Raw genomic sequence first — 13,050 nt, forward strand, 5'->3', positions numbered from 1 at the left:
GAACCCAAATACCTCAAAATGAATGCATCAACTCGTAGAAATTTCCTGCAAATCAGATTCTGAAAAAGGCAAGGAAAAATTTAGGTAGAGTGGCATCATGAAAAGACAGAGCTTCCTCCTTGCTTCCTTCTTGATCCTGAAGTCTAGTGGCTTTGTTTTTACAAAGAGAGGTGGGGAAGTATGCTAATACTTAAAGCACTTGCTTTCCAGGACCAGCCAGGTTTCCCGACTAATAGCAAGATGAGAAATTAAGATGGTTTTCTTGCCATAAGAAACTAAACTATCCTACTTGTCCCATATCCAGAACTTAATTTTGATTTCCCCACTCCCAGGTCCTGGCCTGGAAGAAGGATCTGAGAAAGAAGCTTTAAGTCATGAGATGAGATGAGATGGAAGAGAGGATTCTAAATTCAGGGGAAAAAAACCCTAAGGAATATAACTTATTCTGACTAGCATTAAAAAATGACAAAGTGAATGATGCATCATTATAAAAATACTTCCACACTTCTGTCCTTCACTTTTTCTGCTCTTGCTTTGAGCAATCATTTACAGCAGATCTTGTCTTCAACTACACCTATTTAATCAGCATTTTACAAGTGAAATTATTTTTAAAAAGATTTCCATTTTTAGATTTCACAAGTACATTCAAATTCCTTCCACAGAGCCTTAACAGTCAACCCACACATGGTATTTGTTACAAACGTCAGTATACACAGCAAAGAATAGTATATAAGAAGCCAATCAACAACACAGAAGTTCTGAAAACCTTATTTAACTTTCTCTTGGAGAACACTGAAATTAAAGGATTTCTGCTTGTATATTTTTTGCCAGATATCAGCAAGCTTAAAAAAAGAGACTTGCCAGTAAGCACTAGAGAGAACTTATAGGTATAATTCAAATATGCCATAGCACACATTTTAATGTTATACTGTACTGAAGATGCATCAGAGGGAGGAGACTATGATTTAGTTGTATATAGCAGATATACAGGAATATGCATATTTTTACAAGCATATTAAAGGCCAACCAACCCAGTCTTGAAAAGGTATTGTTTTGTCTGCATAAATGCAGGGTTGAATTCCTCACTCCATTACAGATATATCATCAAAAAACCACCATAGAGTGTGTGCACTTAGTCTAAAAAAATTCATAAAATTGAATTACATTTACTTTCTATAATATGTAACTGATAAGAATTCATGTCAGTTATTCTTAAACAGAGAAAATGCTAAACCACCATTACATGTCTGTGTTCTTCTGAGTCAAATCTAAATAAATAAAATTATGTCTGCCTTCTCTCTCAAGAGCTGTATCCAATGAATTTTTTACAAATGAGAACAACAGCTACAACTAATGCCTTTCAAGCCTCAGCAAAACTGAATTATTAAATCTGTCTGCCTATATCCTATTACAGCCTACTTATGAATACTTGATTTTATTTTGTATAATTGACAACAGTTGTCAGGAAAGGAAGGTTTTAACGGCAATCAAATTAAGATCAACTGGTATAAGTGTCACAGTAAAGAGCCTGCATCAAGTGTTGATGAATTAATTGATGGGTCACTGGGAAATGGGGCACATGGAGCTGTGGTGTCATAAACAGCTATATATTGTCTGGTAATATTACCAGCCCTCCTGCTTTAAGTCAAAAGCATTGAAAGAGATTGGTTACTAGAATATACCCAACAAAAGAAAAATGGACTTTGACTTCACACACCTAACACCAGATCATTTACGAACAACTTAATCTTTAAATCATTTATATTACTTAAGTGACTATGTGCATGAAAATTTTAAACTGATGACAAGATGAATAGCAGCACCAAGATGACATGTTGGAGTACAGAGTTTCATTTACTGCTATAACAAGAAGCTTTCAACTATGATAGCTTCTAAGGAGAAAAAAACCCCAAGACACCTGAAACGTCCAAAAAACATTTAAGCTATAATGCCATCACATAGGATGCAATCAAAAAATGTAGTGACATTTATACAAGAAATTAGTTTTAAAGCATTAATTTCTCTTAAGACCATGAAAGAACTGTGTGTACTTGAGATATTTGATCTGAATTAAGAAACCAATGAAGCAATTGATTAATTGGAATTTAAGCCATCAGTCACTGGATCCATCAACAGATTCATTTACATTCTAAACAATCAGCTGATGGTCTTATAGGATACCATGTATTAATACACAGTCAATATGATACCCCCAAACTCATCACAGTTCGTTATTGACAAGCACACAGATGCTTTTAATCCAAGCTTGATCACACTGAGTCTTTTTTGAATTGCTATATTGATTCAGTACGCTTTAGGAATTTTTATCTCTATTTTTATTAAAAACATTATGGAATTCTCTTACGTAGAGCAAACAGTGTTCCAAGTAAATTCTAACTTACTGATTTAAATTTTTGAGATATACAGAAGGATACTCAAAAACATTAATTTATCTTTTCCATTTAATAGGATTTGATGCACCACTTTGCTACATTATTCTTCTGATGTATACTAGTAATCTTTTTGGAGAAACCTAGTGATAAAGAAAAAAGATAATGTGAATTACTTACATCTTCAGTTTAAAGACTAAATCAAAAACTCTGTCATACAGAATGCTTAGAACACTGAAAAAAATTTCACTTTTCAGATCACAATAAGGTGAAGGAGGCCAGAATACCACCTTATAATGGTATGAAAATCATTAGTGTACTTGGCAGATGTCAGCTTTACCATTACATTTTATACAGAATACTTTTCACCAACACTACCTCCTGTTTGTGCATTTACTTAGTCTGCTATTCTAGTTGTTTTTAACATTTAGAACTGCAATAACCTATGGTGATCTGTCTCACAAATGATCCAAACGCATCGCCTGATTAAAATCCAAGAATCTTGAGAACATTTTCAGCCTTGCTCATTCATTTGTAAACCAATTTTGCTCACATCTTCAACATATTAGTTGTATCTACTACATATGTTACTATTAGAAGCATGCTTCCCAACAAGCAGTCGATGTACATCTTCCTTCAAATGAATCAAGGATGAAAATATTTTCCAGAAGTAGTAATTGTAACACAGTAGGAGAAAAATCCAACTTAGTGTAACCTACTACAGCAAGCTAATTTCAATGAGCTTAAAGACTACTTTGATAGAAAATATGCCGCACATCTGGATATGTAAAAGGGATGAAACTGAACCTTTTTTGCAACAAGAGAGTCTTAACACAAAAGTGGCTCCACTGCAAACCATTTTAAGGCCCCACTAAAACAGGAAACTTGTCTAACACTGATACCATTCCACAAGAGCTATTCCACAAACACCATCCATTTTGATATCTTAATTATTTGAATCATTATTCTGGTCTAAGTACTGAGTTCAGCTGGAATTTTCCATTTATCTGTCCTTAATACAGTGCTCATTTGGTCTTCACAGGAAAACATTCTGGTTTACAATTGGAAAGTTGGTTCTTATTTAAAATGTATTATGAGAATTATTCTTGCATGCTTGCTTAAATATTCAATAGCATCCTTCTTACAATGTACAGTCAGATATGCGGTATATTATACAGAACAATCATTAAATTGCTGCCTATCGTAACAGAAATGGAATCAGGAATTAGGACTTTTTAACTAGCTTTCCTTCTTTTTTGTCTTAAATTTCAGTAGAAAAATCAAAATCAATCCAATCAATTTTCTGATCCTAATGCAAAGCACATATTAACATTGATGCCACATGTAAAGGTTCAGAACATTCAAAATATTTTAATACTGATTAAAGAGGCTCTCAGAGTTTTGACAGCACAGCAGAACTTGTTCTCCCCATCAACCTCGCTAATGCACGTATATTTCTAAAGACCAATAACACAAGAAAATAAATGTACATATACACCTGAAAGAAGAGTGCTTGTAGCTGACTTAAGAACCATTTTCTCCCTTGATGAAAGCAGAGCTCACAAGCAAACAGAGGTGGTTGAGAAAAGCATATAGCCAAATATACCAGAACCCACTAAAAGCACATGTAGTCTGGAAGATTTTAGCAGCAGCAATAGTAATCAACTTGAGGGACACACCATTAACTAAATTAGAAGAAGGAGGAATCAAAGCCTTGGTATCTCATAAAGTTTAAACATAGAAAAGTACAAGTCAAAGGAGCTGACAAAGCCACCAGATTAGGAAAGGCATGTGAAAAACAAGAGGATAAATCTTTGGTTAAAAATTTAGCAGGGGAACGCACATTCTCCTTTACCAAACAGGAGCCTTGGGAAGAAGCAACAGACCCAGCTGCAAAGATTTATCACTGGACTTCATTACAGCAAAAAGCAGAGGATTTCTACTTTTTCCAATTTCTTTTTACTTCACAGACAGAGGAAAGCTGTGAAAAGCTACATGGACACCTGCAATCAGAACTGTAACTGAAGAAGTTAAATATTTGAGCTAAATTTCATTTACCCTTCATATGTACCAAGAACAATGACAGCGTGGCAACATGGGCCATAGCACTTGTATGGAGAACCCAGTGCCCTCCTCAACTGCGTACTCCTTACAAGACAGGTTGCTGACAGGTTGCTCTACATTTGGTTTTCTACCTCTGGAAAGAGCTGCTAGACTAAGGCAGCTCAAGTCTACACAAGCTTCCAATCCAACTCAGCCAGCCACATACCTCAAAAGCCCCATATAAAAGTCAGAATGAGAGTAACATGTGCAAACCATCCTTTCCTTATGAATACATTAAGATCAATTTGAGGATCATTTCTAAATTTTTAGTGAGACAACTTTAAAACTACTACAAGATCACTCCTCATTAAACCTTATAATAAAGATGAGGACCATCAAGAGACATTTTCCAATTGTTTAAAAGAATTATCAAGTTAATGTTAACAGCTTGCCTAGAAAAGCCTTCAGGTAAGAAAAGAAAAAAAAAATTAATTAAACAATCTAAGAAAAGAAAAAGGTGACAGTATCTTTAAAAAAACATAATGCATGGCATCGATCTTATGAACAGATACTTTATGGGAAACATATTATAAATTGCTTCTACACAAGGAATTCTTGAACCTAACTTCTGCAAGAGCAATTTGTCCTTTATTTTCAAAGACTTCAACATCATATCCATGGTCTATCAGTTATAAATATGCATATAGTTTGTTTTCCTAGCTTGTCTTGCCTCCGAGATCTGCTTTAAGGATTCTCACCTTCATCTTTTCTAAGCCGTTTACCAAAATTGGGGGAATTGTTTGGGATTTCAAGATGTTCAGATTTCTACTGCAGCTGAGCCACTAAATGCCCAGAAATTCTGGAGAAATGCATTATCACTGGAGAAGAACCACCAGCACATTTATGCCTAACACAATACACAGCCTCCTTACAGATCAACTTGTTTAACTCTTGCTAGTCTAGGATTTTTTTTAGTATGAAAAATAAATAGTAAAATATTTCTTTGTTACTGCTTATTTTGCTACAAATCTAATGAAACACATGCATTGTGCTAGTCACCCAAGTATGCACACAAAATAATTAGAGAATGAAATATATGACCATGTCTTCTAATAACATTTTACTGCATGATTTTACATCAATAACAAAGAGAGGGCAATACTATTAGGAGCTTAATGCCTGCCAAGACCTCTTCCTTCCACCACATAACACTCATACTGACTATATCTTAAACAAGTAGCTGATCACATAGAATCAGTATTACTCAGTGGCTTAGAGTAGATACCAAAACATTTCTAGCCCGAGTTAAATCAAATGATAAAAACAGAATAGGAACTGAAGTATAGAAACAGATTAAAGTAGTTTGGACAGATTGTTGGCAGCTACTCATGCCCTGAAGATAAACTTTTATCTGGCCGTATGTGCAAAACTTAACTCTAGTCATTTATCATTCTCTATAGCAATAGATTTTCAAAGCATTTTAGTTCCCAGACAGGTAGGTTTTATAACGCTTGTTTTCTAAACGTAACAGAAAATTCCAGAACATGTGACAAATACGACTCCTTCAGCCTTATTATTCTGCAGCAGTTGGTTTTATAAAGAGATAAAAAGTGACATCACTTGTGCAACTGAATTCCAAATTGACATTTTTCCTCTGGTTTGATTTTCAAATATCTGAAGTTCCAGAACAGGCTGGGGCCCAGACAATTAAGTTGTTTGTAGAACAGTTATTCCTAACTATCCAGAGTAAATAGATACTACTTGAATCACCTTTATTTTATTTACTTGCAGTGAGTTTGGGATTTTGTATTAAGACGCAAATGTTCTACTAATACTTGCATTTTCAGATCTACAGAAGTAGACCTTTTAAACAAGTAAAACATATTTGCAAGTACAATGCTCTCTTTCTATAGAGAAATGCTTAAGAATTCATTATTTTCAAAATAACTCTTTTGACTAGTGGACTTTGTTTGAGAAGGTAGACTCTGGAATAAACCTTTACTAGTTTACTCAGAGCTCCTTCCAACAGAAAATCAAGCTATATGAATGATGACTTAGCCTGCACTTGCATTGCATAGTTTATGCCAGTAAAATGGTCAAAATTATTAAAAACCAGCACATCTGAGGCAGTTATATTGCCACAGAAATTGCTACAAAGCCTCAAAAGAAAAGTAGATTTTCGTGTTTTATTCCCACATTTCAGTCATACCATTGTTGTTAAACTAATTACAAATGAAGAACCCTGAAAACTCTGAACTACGAATTTTAATACAAGTGGGATTGCTCTTTTTGTTACAATTATGAAAGATATACACATTTGCAACAAGTAATTTATGCCTGAGTAAATATACCATTTTTAAGGAGTTTCATAAGTGAAATTGAAGAAATTGATCTATGCAATGGGTGACATCCAGAGTGACCTTGACAAGCTGGAGAAGCTGGGCTGAGAAGAACCTCAAAGTTCAACAAGAAACGGTGCAAAATCCTGCACCTGACAAGGAATACACCAGTATATGCTGGGGGCCACCCAGCAGGAAGGGAGCTTGGCAGAAAAGAACCTGGGAATCACCAGGTTGAGCATGAACCAGCAACATGCCCTTGCAGCAGAGAAGGCTACTGGTATCCTGGGCTGCATGAGGCAAAGTATTGCCAGCAGGCTGAGGGAGGTGCTCCTTCCCCTCTGCTCAGCACTGGTGAGGTCACCTCTGGAGTCCTGTGCCTAGTTCTGGGCTCCCCAGTACAAGAGAGATAGGGGCATACTGGAGAGAGTCCAACAAAGGGCCACGAAGATAACGGACTACAGCATCTCATGAGGAAAGTAGAAGAGAGCTGGGACTGCTCAGCCTGGAGAAGACAAGGCTCAGGGGGGATCCTGTTAATGTCTATAAATACCTGGAGGGAGAGTGTAAAGACAGACCCAGGCTCTTTTCAGTGGTGCCCAGTGATGAGAGGCAATGGGCACAGACTGAAACACAGGAGGTTCCTTCTGAACATCAGAAAACAAGAATTATTATTTTTTAACTGTAAGGATAACTGAGCACTGGCACAGCTTGCCCAGAGAAGCCATGGAATTTCCCTTCTTGGAGATATTCAAAAGCTGTTAGGACATGGTCCTGGGCAACCAGCTCTAGGTGGCCCTGCTTGAGCACGGGTGTTGGACCAGATATCTGGAGATCCCTTCCAATCTCAACCATTCTGTGATTCTGAGATACCATATAAAGTACTCACATAGGTAAGACCAAAACAATTTAATGCAGGCCTGAAAAATACCTGATGTAACAATTGTGCAACTGGCATTACCTTAAAAGTAATTAAAGGTTCTTCACAATCAAAGGAATGTGAGAATTTGTTATTGATTTCCTGTTTCCCTATTGCTTTCATTGCACAGCTGTAGTGATACACATACAGTATTTTGGAATGTCCACACAAGTAAATTACTATATACTGGATTTAAAGACATACAACAACAAAATTGTTTTATGATGATGACTTGTGCGTGACAGCATGCTTGACAGCAGTGGAACTGATCAGCTAGTCAGAGTTGCTCTCTCTAGAGTATCATCTCTAACAATATATAAAACACCCATTTTTTGCCAATTCGGTAGCTGCCAAGGAGTCTACAGCAGCTGATGTATTAAAATGCATTTGTGGACCTTATTTTACTAGACCTTTACAGTTTTTACAAACTTTTACAAGTTTGTTAGAAGAGGAGTATCTTAATGCAGTACTCTGCCTCTTGGGAAAACTACTTTTTTCCAGAAGCAGTGGCTGTTATGCTACCTAGAATCAAGTGTCTGCCAAAAATTCTAACTCTGTGCAAAAGACAGATGTACAAGGTTCAAATAGCAGAGTCAGGTAAGTTGAAGTAGACCAGTAAAAGCACTTCCACTCTACCCCTTGGAAGTTCAGTTTCTACCACGAAAGGCTGAAGAGAAAACCCAGCTCTACTTTCCATACCATCACAAAGCATTATCTGTGATGAGGGGGACCTCAGGAACAAAAAGAACAGTTTAACTAAGATTAATCAATTCTTATCCTCCTGAAAAGCTACTAACAAAAACCAGTATCATAACAGTGTGGTGATTAGTCTGTCACAAGCCTATATAGTTAGCAGTAGTACAGAATACAAACAATTCTTGGGTCTTCCAGCTGCAGAGGCTTTAGCCCTATTTCCATGTACAATACTATTCTGCCATGCTATCTTTCTCCCAGTAACTTTCAACTTGTGGCCAATTTCAATCAAGTATGGCAGACCAAACATCACAAGGATATGAAATTCCTTGAATTTTTCTGAAAAACAAGATGAAAGACCCACATGAACAAAAGAAAAGCCAAGCCGTTAGCTCCAGCAGTCATCTGCTCTAGGACCTTAGCTCAGAACCAGCCACTGCATATGCCAGCTTTTGTTCCATTAATAATGAGAATCTGAGGTTACTGGAGGTAGATAATGGAAAGGTTCAAAGAAAAAAAATTAAGCTTCATTCATTCTTTTTGACACTGTAGCCACCTTATCAAATTTGTGTTCCCCTCAGAATTTCACATTTGAAAGTTAACAGAGCACAAATATTCCAGAGATACTAAGTCCTATTAAGACATGGACCAGATTTTCATAAAGGACCAGTTCCAGTTCCCATCAGAACACTTTTGTGTGTTGGCATAGGAATAGCTGACCTGGATCAGAAGCCAGTCACTGAACCAAGGCACCAACAGCACCAGGCACCACCAAGGTGAAGGACAAGGATTTTAGCTTAGAGAAGGAAAGAGTTTAAGCTTAGAGGAGGAAGGAGTTTATCTTTGAAATTTTTCTTGTCTTTGTTACAAACACAGTATCTTTGATAATATTCCTATAATGCTGAAGTCATTAACACCTGCTTCAGTTGGCAGTTCCTGTGGACAATTATAAAGTTATACAGTGATGTCTGGAATGCCCTGTCTAGCTTTTGATCTATGATTGATATAGCATGTAGGACAAATAAAATGTAGAGAGCATGCCAAGCAATTTTTTTTAAAAAAACCTAAAAACTATGTTAAAGGCCACTTAGGATCTAGCTTAATTTCAGTTAGGGAGCTTTCCGTTGGTATAACACAGATCTTGCCTACATTTGCATAACAGCTTTCCACTAAGGTAGTCAGTTGTTTTTGGCATGATGCCTGCTTATACACCAAATGAAAATAACCTTTAAACCATCTTTTGCAGCCACATCAGCATAAACATTTCTTTTAACCTGGTGGAAGGCTGATAAATGGGACAAATCTTCCAAGTTGCTTGTCATCTCTGCCATATGTGATGAGCAAAATCAAGATTCAGCCTTAATCTTCCCCCTCCCCTTTTTAAATATATATAAAACCAAGATATTATTCCAGAATTTTGTTGCTCTTAATTTTTTTTTTATTTTGGAAGCCAGTGAAGATCTTGTAGAAACCTCTGTTATATGGGGAGCCTGACAACAGCAAAGAATTCATATCTGAGGAGTGATTTCTACCTGCTCCATCCCCCCCAGGAAGTAATCCTAACTCTAAACTCAAACAGCCATCTAGCTGCCTCCATTCATGAAAGAGAGGAATATCAATGTCACAGGCTCAAACATGAATACAAAGACCCACCTACATTAGTCTTTAGACGAACTTTTCTAAAAGTCCAATTAAAAAAAAACACCCCTATGAATCTTAGAAATTAGATACATGTACACAATTAGCATCAAGTCATCATATCAGACTAAATGAAGGTATCATTCTAGATAAAAGACAATGTATATGATAAAGTAAAAAGACATCTAATAAGAATTCAGTTTTACAAAATAAGCTCGATTAACTGAAATTCAGCCTCTGCTATGTAGAGTAAAAAGTATCCTAAAAAAGTCAACATTCCTAAAAGTACATTTGGGGGATGGGTGGGAAGTAGAAGGGGAGCAAAACAAGCACATGCCACTGTCTGGTTTCTTCCATGGTACCACACTTGCATAAAAAGAAACAAGAAGAAGTTTTAGGCTGAACCTTGTAAACCACCCACTTATAACTAACAGCTTCTTTTTTGACTGAAGATATAGGATACTGCAGTGCTACAGACTACACTAATATGTAGTGTAAATATTGAATTTGGAAAATAGTACTTTGCCCCAAAAGAAGCTTACACGGTGGATTGGATTTTAAGATTAGTTACTATAAATCTATAAAGAATAGAGTTTGAACAAGTTATAGTTAAACTGTTTTATTGCACAGAAGATAAAATAAAATTACATATAGAATATAAAACCATGCAAAAACTAATGTGTTTTACAAAGTACTTAAAGTGTCAACTATAAATTAAACCATAAATCAGTCAAAACTGCAACATCCAGGAAGAAACAATTACCGATGTAAGTGTTCAGTCTTTAGTCAAAAAACAATTACTGCCATATGCTTGAAGTTCAGGGGATTATTTTTTTTGGTGTTTGTTTGTTTGTTTTGTTTTTAAAGTGCAACATCAATATAACTAGTTAACCTGTTGCATGCTTATAGAAGGTGCATTTTCAACGTTAAAAATCACATTCCATGTGTAGCAGAAGTGTATAGAAGTAATTTATATCAGAATTCTGGGAAGATTTCACTCAATCTGCTCTTTTACTCACTTTACATTATAATGAACATTTACATAGTAGGTACACAGTTCTTTCAAAGTCTCACAAGCCTTTTTTTAATATCAATTATGGAAAGTCTACTGTTACAACATAAACTTTTAAAGTAAGTTGCTTTATTTCCTAGATAACAAATTAATTCAGCTTCTTACAGGAAAATTTTAATTATGACATTCTAAGAAAGCTGAATGAAGTAGACTTAAACACTGAACACTGAAGTAGACTTGATGAATTTTACTTTCTAATATGTTTTTCTTCACCCATTTCTGACATAGGGATTCACCCTGTTCCCCTCCCTCCATATGTATCTTCACAAAGAGATAGTTTAACTTTTATTAACTATGGTACTTCAAGATTTACTATTCATATATATTCCAATCAAGACACAAAGGTATGCTGTGCAGATGCATTTCTGGCCTGTATTGTTCATTGACAACCATCCTTCAACTAATAGTACTACAGGGAACAGAGACTACACAGTGCCTTATAACCTCACAAACAGAATCCAGGAATTTAAGAATTAACAGGGAGGAAAACATGTTATAGTGCAGATATGCAAACTGCATAATTTAAGAACTTGTTTTGTGGCAAACTAGGCAACTGTCTCATCTTGTTCATTTATTCCAGCAGTGACAATGCATCTGATGTCAACTGCTGTAAGGATCCTAATTAAGGACACCAAGCTAGCTCTCACCAGATGAACAGTTCTTGATGCTCCTACAACAGCAAACACTGCACAATGTTACATATTTAGTTCCCTACACATTTCTACTGTGCAAACATCACTTAAAGAAATTACAACTGATACATACCCCTGCTGGGGTGGATGACGATTCCTTCCAAATGCCTGAATATGTAACACCTAATCCAACACAGCTACTGAAGGCTAGGAGAATTTTGGATCAACACACATTGACCTTCTACCTCTTACATGTTGCATGCAAGTAGCCTAAAGTAATTCTTCTACAGGTGCAGAAGTCCTCCTATTTTCAACTTTTCTAGGAGCTGTGATTTCAGCTGAAACAGTTTTTGGGTCAGTAGGAAAAGATGACATTGCGAGTAGTCCAAAAAAACATTATAAATTCTTTTAAAATCATGCTGGATCCAAGAGATTTGAGTTGTCAGAGCATTATGCATTTTAATAAAATGCAGTACTGTGGGAGGGAATAAAAAGAAAAACCCATGCATCCTGAACCAGAGGGTGGTTAACCAAGGTGGAGATTATATACAGACTATTAGGAAATTTTGTCAGTCCAGACCCGTTATAGATGATCTAGTGCATCTAATCAGCATTTCAAAGTCATTAGCAAGACACAGTAACTATACAGTAATTTCTTCTTCTTTCAGCAAATATATAGCTCTAGTAGTATTCTGTAGGCTGTCGGAAATATTTGTCTTCTCTTACAAATGATCTCTGCAAATTTAGCCTTTTATCTGAAATATATGATAGAACTCCAGTGCCACAGTGAAATACCAAGTGCTACTAATACAGGGTCTACCAATATTAGCTTCATGAAATTTAGTGCTGTCTGACAAATATCAGACATTTCTTCAGGATCTGAAGAGAAATGGTAATATAAAGGAGGGAAACTCATTTGAGTTATATGGGGGGCATCCAATAGCAATTTCTAAACTTTAATCAAAACAGCTATAATTTATAGGGCTCCTATAAAGGAGATATTTGTTTCTCAAAGATTAAGAGTACTCCCCTATCACCATGTGAAGAGAAAGAGCTAAGGAGAAGTACTTTTCTTTCTCACACTCAATTTTTTTGACTGACCAAAAAGGCAGTTTTATGTCTAAGTAAAAAACTTCAGTTATTTCAAGTTTTTAGATTATAATAGATATTTTTCAGTTATTTTAATCACATATTAGTAGGTTCAGGCTTCAGTTCTTTTCAATTTAATAAATGAAATACAGATGATATTTAAACGTGTGTTGGAAGATAATGATTAGTTGTAAATAATTTAAAATAATGTCAAGTCATATGAAACAAGTACAGT

The 13,050-nt window shown here is 35.8% G+C and overlaps 1 protein-coding gene across 4 annotated transcripts in view; it reads right to left on the reverse strand.

Moving 5' to 3' along the window:
* Positions 1–13,050, reverse strand: part of ATP9B (ATPase phospholipid transporting 9B (putative)) — a 172,258-nt gene that overhangs the window by 108,186 nt on the left and 51,022 nt on the right. The window lies entirely within an intron of this gene.

The sequence above is a fragment of the Strix uralensis genome, chromosome 1 (genome assembly GCF_047716275.1).
Source record: "Strix uralensis isolate ZFMK-TIS-50842 chromosome 1, bStrUra1, whole genome shotgun sequence".
Taxonomy (NCBI): Eukaryota; Metazoa; Chordata; class Aves; order Strigiformes; family Strigidae; genus Strix; species Strix uralensis.